We start from the raw sequence: 16,989 nt of genomic DNA on the forward strand, positions 1-16,989 counted from the left end.
TGGGAATTTCAAAGGCAAACAGGTAAACCACCTGCCCCCAGTAAGTTCTTAGTAAATACTTCTTCCCTTCACTGTTGTCAAGTATGTTGCTGTCCAGGCTGGAGAGGTGAAGAAGCGTATGAAAATATATAATCATAGAGAAAAATGATGAAGCAATAATGGGCAATTTCAGCTATTTCACAGAATGTGGTGAGAAAAGCAGAACTGAGTTGGGATCCACTTTCCTAACATCCCTATTGAGAACCTAGTATGTGCCCTGCTTGATTCCAGGTGCTGGGAATCAAAATCATACATAGGCTTTGCCCTCATAATCTTTGTGGTTTGTGGGTTAGCAGACATTGATTAAATACTCACACGGGGACTTCCCTGGTGGTCCAGTGGCTAAGACTCTGCACTCCCAAGGCAGGGGGCCCAGGTTTGATCCCTGGTTGGGGAACTAGATCCCACAGGCTGCAGCGAAGACCCAGCACAGCCAAATAAATAAATAGATAAGTAAACAATTAGTGATATGTTGGAACTGAGCCAGATGGAAAGGCAGTTTATTTTAGGTGAGGTGATACACAGCATAGACAGCAAATCAGGAGACATGAATCATGAGGCAGCTGGCCTGGAAGGTTTGAATCCTGCTCTTCCCCTTCCTGGATGTTTAACTGTGGCCCTCTCTGAACCTCGGATTTGTTGTTTGTAATGTGGAGGCAATGGATTAACTCCTCATGGGGCTATGTTGAGGATTAAAATTGAGATAAAGCCCGTTGGGCCTCTCAGGTGGCACTAGTGGTAAAGAACCCATCTGCCAGTGCAGGAGATGTGAGAGACGTGGGTTCTGTCCCTGAGTTGGGAAGATCCCCAAGAGGAAGGCATATCAACCCACTCCAGTATTCTTGCCTGGAGAATCCCCTGGACAGAGGAGCCTGGCGGGCTGTGGTCCATAGCGTCACAAAGAGTCAGACATGACTGAAGCGGCTTAGCACTCACAAAGCATGTTAGGTATCTATTCTAACCAAACGTCACCCCCTTCATAGCATGATGACAGGAATCAGTGCTTATCCCAGCCAGGGGCTTGTACAAAACAAGTGTACACCAAGTGAAAATATTTTTGTATATTTGAGTCATAGAACTTGGAAGCTTGGGATTTAAAAGACTATTTTAGAGAAATCGTTTCCAGCCTCTGTGCCCTTAAGCCCCTGAGAGGACTGCAGAGTTATGGGCAGAAATTCTAAAATCCTTGAGCACATCAAGCGTTATCTGTAGAGATCTGTGTGTACATGTGTGCGTCACAACATTTGTGTGATCCATTTTGTTGCTGTTTTGATCAGTAAAGTGAAAAGTTTTGAACCATATTTCTAAACTCAAATAGTTTACACATCCTTCTGTAAATTCTCAGTCATCAGGTATCGAAAAAATTCAACTATTACTGCATGAGGGAGCAAAAAATCTTTTTGAAATATGTTCAAAAAAGGTAGGAATTACTGTTCAAGGGAGTTTGAAAAAAATGGCCAAAGATTGGAAGTTGCTTAGTGACTTTGGCTTCTAGCCTAGTTCTCCATTCTTGGAAAGTATGTCAGCTCTATTCTGAAGTCACATGTCATCATTGAAATGAATACCTCCATTCTCAAAATATCTTGGCACTGCCTTAAGGAGCAACATGGAATTAAAGGGAGAGATTCCACCTGAGGTCTGGTTGGTGTTTTGGGTTCCCTAACTAATATTTGGCATGGAAATGGGACCCATCATTCTTTGAAATGGGACCTTCCCTGGTGGTTCAGATGGTAAAGAATCTTCCTGAAATGCAGGAGATCCAGGTTTTGTCCCTTGGTTGGGAAGATCCCCTGGAGAAAGGAGTGGCTACCCACTCCAGTATCCTTGCCTGGAGAATCCCATGGACAGAGGAGCCTGGTGGCCTACAGTCCATGGGGTCACAGAGTTGGACACGACTGAAAAATGGGTGAACAGATGCCCTCCATTTCCTGCAATCCCTCTGTGACCCAGTGTTACTGGCGGCAGAGTGTTGCTGCTGCTGCTGCTAAGTCGCTTCAGTTGTGTCCGGCTCTGTGTGACCCCATAGATGGCAGCCCACCAGGCTCCACCATCCCTGGGATTCTCCAGGCAAGAACACTGGAGTGGGTTGCCATTTCCTTCTCCAATGCATGGAAGGGAAAAGGAAAGTGAAGTCGTTCAGTCGTGTCCGACTCTTAGCGACCCCATGGACTGCAGCCTACCAGGCTCCTCCGTCCATGGGATTTTCCAGGCAAGAGTACTGGAGTGGGGTGCCATTGCCTTCTCCAGCGGCAGAGTGTAAGCAGAGACAAATTAGAGTGATCACCTGGTTATGGCTTTGTTTGAACCTCTGCATAGGAAGACACCCATTCCTTTAGTAAAGACCCATGTGACCTTGTCCAGCAGTGGGAACTGTGTGTCCTTCTTATGTTCAAATATCTAAAGCAGAACAATCTGAACTACTGGCTGATGCCATTTAGGGGCCATGTTAAGCTGCATATTTAAATGTTAGAGCTTATTTTCTCTTAGAAAACAGTTTACAGGTAGGTTCTCAGTTGGGGTACAGAAAAAAAAACCCTCTTGAACTCCGAAGGGAACCAGCCAAGAGCTGTTTTTGATGATATTCTAGTTTGCTGCTGTTACTATGGGAAGATGCTTCTCTGTCTGGGTCCCTGGGCCTGAGAAGTGAACCAGCTTTGCCCTTGCCACATGATTGTTTCCTCCTTCCTTGATTGACTGCGTCTGAGTGGCAGAGGCATGGGGAGCCACACAGTGGCCTCTGCTTTTGTAAGGTGAGCTTATTATCTGAGGACATGTTTCTAATTCCTGTACAAAATAGTGAAAGAAACTGTCATGCCACACCACCTTATCCATTAGCATATATACACACGTGCACTTTTTAAATAGAACAAAGTAGATGCAGGTTAGTGTAAGAGTTGTTCAGTAGAAAGATTGTCCTGTGGAACAACACCTCATTAAGGAGTAAAGATTGACTAGGTGGAGTCCTCATGTATAAGAAGGACATGATCAGGAAAGTTGGAGAGAGATGGTAATTTGATCATCAGCACTAGTCTGATGGAGTGTTTTATTCTATTTTGTTGTTCAGTCACTCAGTCCTGTCCAACTCTTTGTGACCCCATGGACTACAGCACTCCAGGCTTCCCTTTCCTTCACCATCTCCCGGAGCTTGCTCAAACTCATGTCCATTGAGTCAGTGATGCCATCCAACCATCTCAGCCTCTGTCGTCCCCTTCTCCTCCTGCCTTCAGTCTTTCCCAGCATCAGGATCTTTTCCAATGAGTTGGCTCTTTACATCAGGTGGCCAATCAGCTTCAGTATCAGTCCTTTCAATGAATTTTCAGGACTGATTTCCCTTAGGATTGATTGGTTTGATCTCCTTGCAGTCCAAGGGACTCGCAAGAGTCTTCTCCAACACCACAATTCAAAAGCATCAGTTCTTCAGCACTCAGCTTTCTTTATAGTCCAACTCTCACATCCATACATGACTACTGGAAAAACCATAACTTTGACTATATGGACTTTGTCAGCAAAGTGATGTCTCTGCTGTTTAATACACTGTCTAGTTTGGTCATCGCTTTTCTTCCAAGGAGCAAGCATCTTTTAATTTCATAGCTGCAGTCACCATCTGCAGTGATTTTGGAGCCCAAGAAAACAGTCTCACTGTTTCCATTGTTTCCCCATCTATTTGCCATGAAGTGATGGCAACAGATGCCATGATCTTAGTTTTCTGAATGTTGAGTTTTAAGCCAGCTTTTTCACTATTCTCTTTCACCTTCATCAAGAGGCTCTTTAGTTCCTCTTCACTTTCTGCCATAAGGGTGGTGTTATCTGCATATCTGAAGTTATTGCTGTTTCTCCCAGCAGTCTTGATTCCAGCTTGTGCTTCCTCCAGCCCAGCATTTCTCATCATGTCCTCTGCATATAAGTTAAATAAGCAGAGTGACAATATACAGCCTTGACATATTCCTTTCCCAATTTGCAACTAATCTGTTGTTCTATGTCTGGTTCTAACTGTTGCTTCTTTACCTGCATACAGGTTTCAACGAGGCAGGCAAGGTGGTCTGGTATTCCCATCCTTGAGAATTTTCCAGTTTGTTGTGATCGACACAGTCAAAGGCTTTAGCATAGTCAATGAAGCAGAAGTAGATGTTTTTCTAGAATTCTCTTTTTCTATGATCCAACGGATGTTAACAATTTCATCTCTGATTCCTCTGGCTTTTCTAAATCCAGCTTGAACATCTGGAAGGTCTCGGTTCATGTACTGTTGAAGCCTGACTTGAAGAATCTTGAGCATTGCTTTGCTAGCGGGTGGAATGAGTGCAATTCTGTGGTAGTTGGCACATTCTTTGGCATTGCTTTTCTTTGGGGTTGAAATGAAAACTGACCTTTTCCAGTCCTGTAGCCACTGCTGAGTTTTCCAAATTTGCTGGTATATTGAGTGCAGAACTTTCACAGCATCATCTTTTAGGATTTGAAATAGCTCAGTTGGAATTCCATCACCTCCACTAGTTTTGTTTGTAGTGATGCTTCCTAAGGCCCACTTGACTTTGCACTCCAGGATGTCTGGCTCTAAGTGAGTGATCACACCATCGTGGTTATCTGGGTCATTAAGATCTCTTTTGTTCTATCTGTCAAGACGTTTAAGAAGCTCAGAAGAAGGCTGCTGTGTCAGTAAAGTGGGCTAATGCTCTGAGCAATACGTATTGATTCCGATGTCCAGACTCTAAATGTGAATATATGTTCTCTCACCTTTGTTTCCATTTGGTTTGGCATTTAAGAGACCTGTCTTTTGGGGATAAAATATTTGCAGCAGAGCAGGTGACACCATTGGCCGGGATGAGATGGAGGGAGAAACTTGAAAATTCTTAGGAATGAAATGAAGAGTAATACTGATGAAGAACCCAGGCAAACAGATACTATGAAATGATGCCTAGAAGCTTTCTGGGCAAGAAAAAAGTTACTGGCCTGAGAGCAAAATCTAACTTGACTGACACCTTTAATTTACTGCTAACATTAACATCTCAGAAGGATCAAAGCAAAAATCTCTTCTTTTTTTTCCAGATTTTTGTTAAAGGATTTCTTTAAATGATGCATCAGCATACTTTTTTTTAGTGTGAGGGACCTTGATTATTTCAGAATTGATTGATTTAATTGATTTAATTAATCAGAATTTGATTTAATTTAATTGACCTTGATTATTTATCACATTGGTTTAGAAAAAAAAGTCTGAAGTTATTAAAAAAGAAAAGTCATGATACCTTGCTTTTAAGAAGTCTAGTTAGATTGCTGATAGACAAAAAAAAAACAGAAATTTTTAAGTAAGAGTAGATGAGACAGGAAACATTGCTTGGATCCTGGGCATTATCTTGTTTTCAGCTTCCTAAAGCCTGAGGAAATTTTAAGTTACCTGGTTTGAGCTCCACAAATCAAGGCACTGGTCATCAGTAGTGGATTTTCAGGCTTAAAGGGGATTGACAAGAGGAGAGCTTGCCTTGGAAATCTAACTTGGGTTATTGGTAGCATGGAGCCTTCCAGAAAGCAGATTACACTAAACAGAGTCTGGGCAAGAAGTCTTGGGCTTGATCAGATCTGCCTTGTAGTTCTCGCTCTGTCAGTCAAGGCTCCATCACCTTAGATGAGTTGCTGCATTTTTTTTTCTGGGCCTAAGTTTCCTCATGTGCAAAATGGTAATTTCCCACATCCATTGTGGTTTTAAAAACCATTAACCCTGAGACATGTCATCAGTGTCTCCTGGCAGAGTGGTAGTTCAGACAAAGCTTAGGGTTAGCATTAGAAAAATCAGATTGTCTACCTACAGAATGGCTGTAGAAACTGTGTGAAAAGATGGAAGTGATGTGTGAACCTGAAATGGGAAAAGGCTTCTCCTTGGTTAGTTTTGTTTTGATTGACATTTCTAGAATGATGACAACTGCTACTGTTTTCTTCTTTCTTTTTAAAGACAAATTTAGTTAAGTGAGCAAACACTACCCTGGAAAAAAATCGTAAATCATCCCAAGTGGGTCAGGTCTGATTTAGTCTAATATTCAAGGTGCTCTTTTAGTCTTTGGTAACTGGAGACTTGACACCATAACTGGGAGCAAAATATCAGAAGTAATTAGGTCAGCCCGTTGGTGTTAGATGCTTCTGTCCTCTAAATATGTGGCTGTGAGTGTGTATTCTTCTGCCTCCTGGAAAATGATGCAAGTCCTCTGAGCCCTATAAAAGTACATGTTATTAGTTCTGTTAGCAAAACTTAAAGTTGAAACTGGAAAGTCATTAATTTCAGAGTTAGCTATTTATTGCTAAATGTGTTCAACACCCTGACACTCTCAGAATGGAAAGGCCAAGTGAGCCTCTTGACAGGTGAATTATAAACAATTCCCCCATAATCTTTACCATCCAGCACACATAAACATAAAGCTAATTTCACTTTTATGAACTCCAGTCCCATAGCTCTAGAAGTTGTGTGTGAATAGAAGAAAAATTTGTAGGAGGAAGACAATTGTCTGATACACAAACTGCTACATCAGGATTGGGGCATTAATTATATATATGAGGAGTTTTGCAACGAAAGCCTAAAATAATCCTTGAGAAACAAGTACCAAAGGAAATGGAAAAATACAAATTAGTTTGGGAAATGACCTGCTTAGACTGACTAGAGCAAGCTGTTTTCTGCTAGTTCAAGGTCATTCCCTCTGACAGGCCTTGATGTCTCATCCGTGTGAGTTTTGAACACATTCCCTTGGAGGGCATTTCCACAGTCTAATGGCTTGAGATATTTGAAAGCTTCTTTAAGACATTCAGCCTAAATTTTCTTTTAATTTCCTCTTCCAGTGTCTCTGTAATTGCTCTTTCTTGTATTATCCTAAAAGGAGTTTGTGGGGAACATGTGCAGTGGGAAGGAGTGTTCAGTTTTTTCCTCTGGGGTGCTACAAATTTCACCTTTCATAAACTTATGCTTTGCTCACAGAAAATGACTACAAAGGGAATGAATTCACTGCTTTTCCAGAGTTGAACAAGTTCTGCCTGTAATAAAGGTGCCCACAGAGACTAGCTGGAGCCTGAGTCCTGGAGGAGAGAGGTTGCCTGAATATATTTTTTCGCTGGCCTCATTCCAGTTCTTGGCCCATTTCTAGAGTCACTGGCTTCATTTATCGCAAACCTTCTTCCTCCTTGAAAACACCATCTTCCAACGCTGACCGCTTCCCCATACACACTGACCACTCAGGGAGGCTCTGTAAAAATGTAGCGGGACAGTGTCCTGTACCCATCAAAACTTGGCTGAATGCATAGGGATATCAGATCAGCAAAGTGTGAGTCATTCTGTCTCTTCATGCACTGCCTACAAAAAGTACAAAAAGAACACCAGCGATTCTGTATTCTTGTCCCTGTGATGTACTCTTGACCACCATGGGAAAGACTGTAAACCTGTGGACGCTCCATAGAGAGGATCTGGGAGGAGTTTTGCTTCTGGGCCTGTGTTTCAGAGTCATACTGCTCCCGTCTATAGTGTAGATGTGATCTGATTAAAGAATTAAATAAGCAAACACTTTTGGACTAGAAGAGAGTTGTTCTACAGTCAATTAATTCCCTCGAGCAGATCACCGCCTCCTTTCAACTGTTTGTATTCTGAGAGTGCAGCTGTGATGCAAGAGCCTTGCACTCCTTCATGAACTGACTACACAAAACTACTCTGCCTCCTGTTTTAACCTCCATGCCCTCTCTGTGCTGTTCAGAATACTCTTTGTAGTTATTGGCCTAAAAGTGAAAACAAAAACATTCTTAAACTTCTTCAGAATGATTGGGTACAGAGGAAGGCATCTGGCAAAACTGTCGATTTCGTTCATTTTTTTAGGATCTACTCAAAGTCCTATCACCTAAATGATTTCTTATTTCATAATTTCTTCATATTCCACGTGTGGACTTCGGTTTTAGCACATGCCCAGCTTTGGGGGTTGATGGACAGTTATCTCCTCCACAAAAATGTGGGGAAACTGCAGATCCATGGAGTCTAGCCATTCAAAATAGAGAAGTGGTCACTTAGCCCTCTTGGGTTGGCTTTTGCTATCACCTGGCTGCATCCTGGTGTGTGGTCAGAATTACCATGACACAGCACAGATGACAGCAGCATTTAGTAATAAAAACCAGATCATTGTGGGATCAATTAGTTGCTCATCATTTGTATGACTCATAACTAAAAAAATGAACCTGGCTGAATAATCAAGAGTATAAACCACTGTTAACTGCTCCCAGGTTCAGAAATGTTTTGGCTGTATTTGTAAGAGCTGGTAAGGTAGGATGAAAAGGGTTTGCACTTGGCAGACACTAGTTCAAAGCCTGGCTTTGCTACTGAGTGTCATCTTAATGAGTTCTTTAACCACTAAAGTTATTTAGCCATCTAAAAAAATGGAAATTACATAGGCTCACATTATGAGAATTAAGTGGGGTCGTGTATAAACAGTCCAAGTAGGGACTTCCTTCATGTTAGTTCCCTTTGCTTTTTCTGTCTTTGTTTGAACAAATTTGTATATTTACAAGTCTTTATGCTAGCATCTTGAATGGGTTATTTCTTAATAAGTGCCCAGTTTCTGACCCATCGTGATTGCTCACTAAAATGTTCATGGAATGAGTGAGTGGATGGTTACATATATTTAGTGGAGTGTGGCCATTTTTTCCCTCTATTAGACAAGGAACATAGAGTTGGTAGTTCTCCCCAAGATTACCCAGAAGATGGAATCACTGCCTACCCAGGCATCTAGAAATGTACTGTACAGCTCTTGTAAATTTCAGGCAAACCCAGTATTAGTTCCTGTATGTATTAACCATTGCCTTCTTCTCCATCAAACACTCATTTTGTGAAAATATAATTTCTGCGTGGCACTGAGGTCCAATATTGGAGGACCTTTTCATTGTGTTTTGTAGAGGGAACCTCATCCATGTGCTTGATTTGAAACATGCAGTAAGGAGAAGGCATTCGGAGGTGGAGGAGAATGGTGGCTACTCTTTTCTGGGACAACCTTTGATTGGAATCAAAGTCCTAATACTCATTTAATGAAAAGACGATTGTTGGACCTATCATGATCCACATCTACTGTTATTAGAATTAAGTCTAACCAGCTGCCAGTTCCTAGAGGCAGGTGGTTGTAGCTTTCTGTCAGCATCTGCCTATTTTCAGTTTCTAATTGGCTTTGTTAGATAAGTTAGTCTGGTATTTATTTGAAAAAAAAAAAATATCTGTGTGTGTTGAACTTCTCACAGTTGCTTGAGCATCTATTTCCTAGAAATCAAACTTTCAAAAACTGAAATTCTATAAATGTAAGAGGGATTATTTTAGAGGAGGGGACAGGCTCAATCTTGTAATCAATTCTTTACTACAGTGAAGAATTACTAGTTTCCGTTCTGTTCTTGTAGAAGTAATTTCTTATATAGTGGGGCCTGACTAAAGAATATTAGGACAAGAGCATTTCCATTCCCAGTAGAATTTGTTCCCAGAAAAAATGGAAATTATACATCAGGACCCTGCTTCAGTATCTTGGCACCACTGATTCAAATAGTAGCCAGAACCTAGGAGAGTTGAGATGGGGGGAAAAAAAAAAATTCATTAAACTGGCATGTTGGAACCTCTAAAAAGGTTCTCATGGAGTACTCATTTAGAAATAGATGAAAATTTGAACATATATATATATATATATATATATATATATATATATATATATTTTTTTTTTTTTTTTGCCTGAAGTACTTGATTCATGACTCGCCTTTCTGGTGAATGGTTTGCTAAAGGATTTCCCATGTGCATCTCTTATAAAAGAAAGATTTTTTCAGGGTGCATTGGTCATTTATTGACATACTTTCCCTAGATTCTAATTTCCTCTTAATATTGGTACTTTCTTCTGTACATTTTTAACTCATAGAAAAGAAAAACACGTCAAGCTTTGTTCTGGGGCCAATAGCATGCCTCTCTTGCCTACTTTGCTTTTCCTGGAGGGACTTTCAGGTTTTCCTGTGACTTTGGCCGGTTGATCACAGAACCGGTGAACTAATAAGAACTCAACACTCTGTAACAGCCTGCATGGGAAAAGAATCTCAAAAAAAAGTGGATTATATGTATATGTATATATATTATATGTATGTATGTATTCACCTTACGTGTGTCCCTGAAGCTAGCACCACATTGTAAATCAACAATAGAGTTAAAAATTTTTTAAAAAAATTCAGACTCCAGTCCCATCTACCCCCCATGTTAATCCCTCACTTAAGCCCCATTGTTTTTTCTCAAGAGGTCAGAACTCTTAATTACTCCCCAAAAGACACACCCAAAAATGACACCCAGCCTTTAGCTCTTCCCAGCAGAAGACCCTAAAGAAATCCTGTCCAGTAAGTAAACTCCTATCTTTTGTTGAAATTACAGGAGACATCAGCTCAGTGACCTGGCCCAGGTGATGACATTCTTCTCAGGTTTTCTGGATTTCTGGGTCATTCAGCTGTTTATTCTACTGCAGAATATTGGTGGCTGCCACGGGCAAGGCGATGTGCTAGGTTTCCCTGCAGAACAGAAAGCATGGTGGCCTGAGAGTCTTGAAGCATGGGTTCCAGGTTCCACTGTGCTGTGAGTGACTGAGTGAAAAGAAAACAGTGTTACTTGCTCAGTCGTGTCCGACTCTTTGTGACCCCATGGACTATGGCCCGCCAGGCTCCCCTGTCCATTGAATTCTCCGGGCAAGAGTACTAGAAGGGGTAGCCTTTCCCTTTTCAGGTACTCTTTCTGACCCAGAGATTGAACCTGGTCTGCTGCATTGCAGGCAAACCCTTTACCATTTGAGCCATCACTGTATGTAAATTGCTCTTCCTGCTTGCTTGGCTTGCTCCTCTCTCTCATCTGTAAAATGAAGGGATTGCATTGAGCTCTGAGATCCCTTCCAGTTATAAAGCTTCTAGATTTTCTGATTACAAATCTCTCGAGCCAGTAATTCATGATTCCAAGTTTAGGCTGAAAACTCAGTTCTTTCCACTCTCAGCCTGAAGCACATGGTGGCCTATGAAGAGGTCCATGGTTGGAGATACTTGGTTGTCTCACCTTGGACACAGTAAACCGACTGAAGATGCTTAGTGTAGATGGCCAGGGAAGCCAGACTTCCAAACAGACACATCAGAGCTTTGCTGTCTTTTGAATAGTATGTGTTGTATACCCTTTTGTATGTAATAACTGGCAGTTACGAAATCGCTGGTGTCTTAATGCTGCTTAAAATGGGGTGAGGTTTTCTACCTTATACTAATATCTCCAAGTAGATGCCAGATGAAGAATTCCACTGAAACAAGAAAACATGTCTTTGTCCCTTCAGAGGAATCACCTATGCAGACAGATCCCAACCCCAGGCCCCATCCCTACATGCCTTGTTTCCTGTGGTCGCAGTTTTTATTCTGTCTTGACTGGCAATGAGGTCAGAGGTCATAATGACCCTTCTGTTCATATCACAGGCTCTGTTGATGGTTGACACCTCTGTTGGGGAAATAAAAATGAGCTGGTGAAAGACTTATCTTGACAGATGCCCATGATTAGGGCTATGCCAGTTGGCATGTTCCTAATAATAGGAAACAAATGTGTATTTCCACTTCTTGACTCGCTTCGCCAATTCCTTACAGGAGCCCTTGAACTTAAAATGTGATTAAATAAGAAAGAAGTGGAGAAGGTAGTGGAGACCGATTGCAGAGGGTGGTTTGGTGACTGTTTTATGTTATTTCTGTTCTCTCCATGAATGAGAATAACCAACCTGTGGATGATGAAAGATAACTCAAGTTTTGTTGCTATTGTTTAGTTGCTAAGTCGTGTCCTACTCTTTGCAACCCCATGGACTATAGCCTGCCAGGCTCCTCTGGCCATGAGATTTCCCAGGCAAGAATACTGGAGTGGGTTGCCCTTTCTGCCTCCAGGGGATCTTCCTGACCCAGGCTCCTCTGTCCTTCACTATCTCCCAGAGTTTTCTCAAACTCATGTCCACTGAGTCAGTGATACTGTTTAGCCATCTCATCCTCTGTCGCCCCTCGCCCTCCCACTCTCAGTCTTTCCCAGCATCAGAATCTTTTCCATTGAGTTGGCTCTTCACATCAGGTGGCCAAGTATTGGTGCTTCAGCATCAGTCCTTCCAGTGAATATTCAGAGTTGATTTCCTTTAGGATGGATTGGTTTGATCGCCTTCCTGTTCAAGGGACTCTCAAGAGTCTTCTCCAGCACCACAGTTCAAAAGCATCAGTTCTTCGTCACTTAGCCTTTTTTATGATCCAACTCTCACATCCATACATGACTACTGGAAAAATCATACGTTTGACTATATAGACCTTTGTCAGCGTTTAGCCATAGGTAGGATTAAATCATACTAGATGGAGAGGACTTTAACACAGGGCCTGCCATATAGTAACGGCATCTTTGTTGCCTGTCTCCTGTGGCCAGTCTCAACAACCAAAATATGAGCTGCTTTAGAATTTATTTAAATTCTCAGTCCAGCGGGCTGAACTCTAGGATCAAAGATTCAGAGCAGGTACTGACTCACTGTGAAGAGCCAGTCTGGGCTGATTGTCCGTGGTCTGAACTAATAATTTTGGGCAGAGAAAAGAAACTATCCTATGGATAATTCATTTTCCTCCAGGAAAGGGAAGAATCCAGGAGAACCCGCTTTCTTGTTCTCTAGTTGGATGTTAAGCCCAAGAAGAGAAAGTATGTAATTCTGCGAATTAAATTGAGCCACAGCTTTACTGATGGTATGTGCCAGCAAATGTGGTGGGAATAAATACCAATTAAGACATAGTTGTTGCATTTTTGATCTTGTTGGACAGCTAGAGGAATACCCAGACACCTGACTGATTTCGCTGTTGAGTAAGTGTGGTCCGGAGATGGTCTCCATGCTGAAGGTCTTACTGGGTTGAATGAAGGGATGTAGCAGCCCACAGTGAAATGTGATGTGCAGGTATTCCATTAGAAATGTGAAAGGCTTGGGGGCCCTGAGACAGGAGAAATGAATGTCTTTTGGACAGGTTAAAGATGAAGTCTGTGAATCTGACTCGGGCCTAAAAAAGACAGGATGTTGATAGGCAGAGTCAAGGGTGGGGCTTGGGAAAGGGGAGTGAAGAAATCATCCATCCTCTTGAATGTGTAAGCGATAGAGGTCACACACAGTAATTCCTGCTTTTAAATGGAAAAGTCAATATATTGCTCAAAAAACCAGCCAATTCGGTTTTTGTGTAGAAATCTCAGGCCCTAGCTGATCATGAATTAACAAGTCCCTGGGAAAAGGATAAAATGAAAAAAGTGTTTTCTACCTTTCTGCCAAGAGAACATGAAAATCATGGTCTAGAGAGTATAAACCCCTTCAGAGAAAGGCCATTATCGTCTGTCTGCTGAGGTCATCAGTATATATGCTTTTAAATAAACCCAATGATCCTTTTAATATCTTATGGAAATGCAAGCTCCAGCACATTAAAAAGTATTCTGTTGGGACACTTGGCTATTCCTGTATTTTGCCAGGTGTGTTTTTAGAGGCTTTGACTTCTTAAAAACCTACAAATAAATACCCTGTGGTTTTATTAGTTGGCAACGCAGTGAGTTTCTAAATATTCAAAGGTACCTTTGTTAGGATATCCTATTTATATAAAATTTCAAGTATATGTTACATTGGTTTTTGCATTCACTCCTGGGACTGTTTCTCCACCTAAGTTAACAAAAAGAATATGCATGTGACCTAAAGGTTTATATGATACCATCACTGAAGACATTCGAGCTCATTTTCCAAATCTATGTATAATCCATAGGGAAACTAGACCCAAAAATATAAAGTGCACTGACCCAACATCATACTTTTGGTGACTGACTGATCTGGTTCTAGAAGCCGGACTTTTTAACTCTTGGATTGGGGTTCATCTGTTACACCCTCATTCTGCCCATTGGGAAAAAACAAACTGGGAAGTTAACAGGTTTCGAAGCGATGTAATAGACCACCATGGGTCTCTAGCCCAGAATATTTCAGGTACATTTCGACTGACAAGTTGTTTAAAAATAACAACAATACTATAAAGTTCTCCTAAGCACTGGTACATGTATTCATTCATTTTATTCATCACAGTCACCTTGTGGTATTGATACTGTTATTTCCCCCAGTTTCCAGATGGGCCATGGAAGTGTGTCAAGTTTACATTTCGCAGCAGGGGTGTGGCTGTGCGTTGCAGAGCTGGGATCCTGACCCTGGCAGGCAGAGATTCAGCACCTCTGTCTGCTTCCACTAAGTGTGGTCTGGTCATGGAGAGCTTTTTGTCCCTACCTCCCACCTGCCTTGTGTCAGGAAGCAGTCTTTGTAATTCCTTACTGACTATTCCTATTGGCTTCCCAGGTGGCTCAGTGGGGAAAGAATCCACCTGCAATGGGAGTTCAGCCCCTGGGTGGGGAAGATTCCCTGGGGGAGGGCATGGCAACCCACTCCAGTATCCTTGCCTGGGAAATCCCATGGACAAAGGAGCCTGGCGGGCTACAGTCCAAGGGGTGGCAGAGTCTAGTCGTACATGACTAAAGCGACTGAGCACGCACTTTGACTGTGAAGTTGCTACCATACAGAGGCTATACCACCAGAGTTTCTTTTGGATCCTGGATCACTGTTCCATTTCCAGAGAGGCCCAGCATACAGAATGTCCGGCATCAATCCAGACATTCAGAACAAAGGCACGTTGGCACCGCAGCCATGGTTTTTCCATCCACGGCAGCCCTGTGGCTGCAGGGCAGATGCATGGAGGAGAAGATAATATCTCCCTGCTTGAGCAGCTGGTTGAAACTCCCTGAGCATTTGCAGCCCCAGCACCATAAATTCCTGTCCATCTAGGGCAAATCTTTTTGTTTTTCTTTTTTAAATAAACATATTTGCTTATTTAGTCTTGGCTGCACTGGGTTTTCGTTGCTACACATGCTTTTCTCAAGTTGGGGCTGGCAAGGGCTGCTCCTTGTTGCAGTATGAAGGCTTCTCATTACAGTGGCTTCTCTTGTGGAGCATGGGCTCTAGGGCACACAGGCCTCAGTATTTTCAGCTCCTGGAGCACAGGTTCAGTAGTTGTGGTGCACAGGCTTAGCTGTCCCATGGCGTGTGAGATCTTCCCAGATCAAGGATCAATCCTATGTCTCCTGCATCGGCAGGCAGATTCTTTACCACTGAGCCACCAGGAAAGCCCTTGGCCAAATCTTGATTTCGGGACAGGACTTCTAGTGGACAGTCCACACACCCTGGAGGGTACAAGCTAATAAACACTCCCTGCCTGGATCTAAAGCAGGGTGGGGACTCGACTCCAGCATCATTATATGTCACAAAAGGGTCTCATTGGGCAAGGCGGGGCTGAGCAGTGCCCAGTATTCGATAACATTGAAAGAGCTTTTCTCCTCTTCCACAATTAATCCATGTCTCCATTTGCACGTATTAAAAAAAAAACAACACAAACTGACAGTACCAACAACACAAGAGAAACACCCAGCCTGAGCAATAAATCTCCAGAGGCATTCAGCAAGGGCCACGGGGCTCATTAATCTTGATTATTTCCCCGTAATAGATAACTTCACAAATCAGCTATTATTCCTAATCATGCACATAAAGATAACAACAGAGGGGTAATAGCTTCCTGCCTGGAGAGACCGAAATAAAATTTTACCTAAAAATATGTTTCTGCACATTCCCGGGAAAGGTGCTTTCCTCCTTTTAAAGGGGCAGGAGGAGATGGGGGGAGGAACCACGGAGAAAGAAATTGATCATCACGGATTGGGTTTTTCTTTTCTTTTTTTTTTTTTTTATAAATTTATTTATTTTAGTTGGGGACTAATTACTTTACAATATTGTAATAGTTTTTGCCATACATTGACATGAATCAGCCATGGGTTTACATGTTGGGTTTTTCAAAAGAATTAGGTGTGTGTGATTTTCTCGGGGACACTGGCCGGCTTGTGTGTCAGTGTGTCGCTGGGAGGTAGTTTGGAGAGAGAGTGGGCCATGAGAGAGAATTGTGTAGTTGCAGTCTCTTGGAGAAGAATACGCAGGGAAAAAAATAGAAAGCAAGGGGATGATATCTTTTTTCTGTGAAGTTGACATTTCGGTTTCAGGATTTTTGCTGAGTTGGAGAAATTGGTTCACATTCCCAGACTGTGTTTATCTCCTCCAGAGTGCTCGCCAGATACCAGGTACCAAGCAGAATGAATGGCAGTAGAAGAGTATGTAGATGATGAGAGGTGGGTCTCCTACATGTTGGAGTGGTGTATGGGTGGTAACATATTCTGAATACGTGATACCAAGTTATCTTAAGCTTAACTCTCAGGTCTTTGGCAAGGAGCAAAAACGTGTATCTAATTGAGTGTTGGAAAGAGGACTCCCTAAAGTCACCCTGGTGAAGGAAATTATTAGCTCCCCCTCCTTCACAATGTATTTCTGATGGCATCGCAGTTGATGTGGTCACTGGCTTTATCATGCTGTAATGACAAGCTGCACCTGTCCGTCATTTTGTTATCAAAATGCCAGTGCACTGCAGCAGGGCCTGGAATGAGATACATCACATTTATGATGAGATTTGACTCCACAGTATTCAGTCAGCAGGAATAATTGACCTATTGCAACAGTATGTGCCCACGGAATCAGGGGCTCATAGATGCTGGAGAGTACTGGCCATAGTCTGTTCTCCTCTGGGCACCCGAAGTTAAAATTTCCCTGTCAGCTTCTCTGTTTCTACCTGAAGCAAAGCCATTCTGCTGTCCCTGAACTTCCCGGGAGGATCTGGAGGTGGTCATTCCCACAGCCACCTTCTGCCTCATTTGTATTTATTAAACATTAAGGCAGAAGAATTTCCAGAACCAGTGATTCAACATTTTCCTGCCAACAGTCTGTCTTTCTGATACAGTCACAGCAAGGACAGAGAAACTGAATACCCCTTAATGTGCGAGGCGGAGTGTTAGGCCCTGGG

At 42.3% G+C, this 16,989-nt stretch overlaps 1 protein-coding gene and 2 long non-coding RNA genes across 28 annotated transcripts in view; 2 read left to right on the plus strand and 1 right to left on the minus strand.

Annotated features, from left to right (window-relative positions):
• Positions 1–16,989, plus strand: part of CELF2 (CUGBP Elav-like family member 2) — a 316,757-nt gene that overhangs the window by 48,946 nt on the left and 250,822 nt on the right. The window lies entirely within an intron of this gene.
• Positions 1,505–5,168, plus strand: LOC145531493 (uncharacterized). The gene is made up of 2 exons (XR_014072484.1): positions 1,505–1,802; positions 2,081–5,168. It is a non-coding gene; the product is annotated as an uncharacterized LOC145531493 (long non-coding RNA).
• LOC145531487 (uncharacterized) lies at positions 5,957–11,406 on the minus strand. The gene is made up of 3 exons (XR_014072478.1): positions 11,285–11,406; positions 10,449–10,635; positions 5,957–6,234 (listed from the first exon to the last, which is right to left on the minus strand). It is a non-coding gene; the product is annotated as an uncharacterized LOC145531487 (long non-coding RNA).

Source organism: Giraffa tippelskirchi, chromosome 13 (assembly GCF_054371585.1).
Source record: "Giraffa tippelskirchi isolate mGirTip1 chromosome 13, T2T-mGirTip1v1.2.pri, whole genome shotgun sequence".
Lineage (NCBI taxonomy): Eukaryota > Metazoa > Chordata > Mammalia > Artiodactyla > Giraffidae > Giraffa > Giraffa tippelskirchi.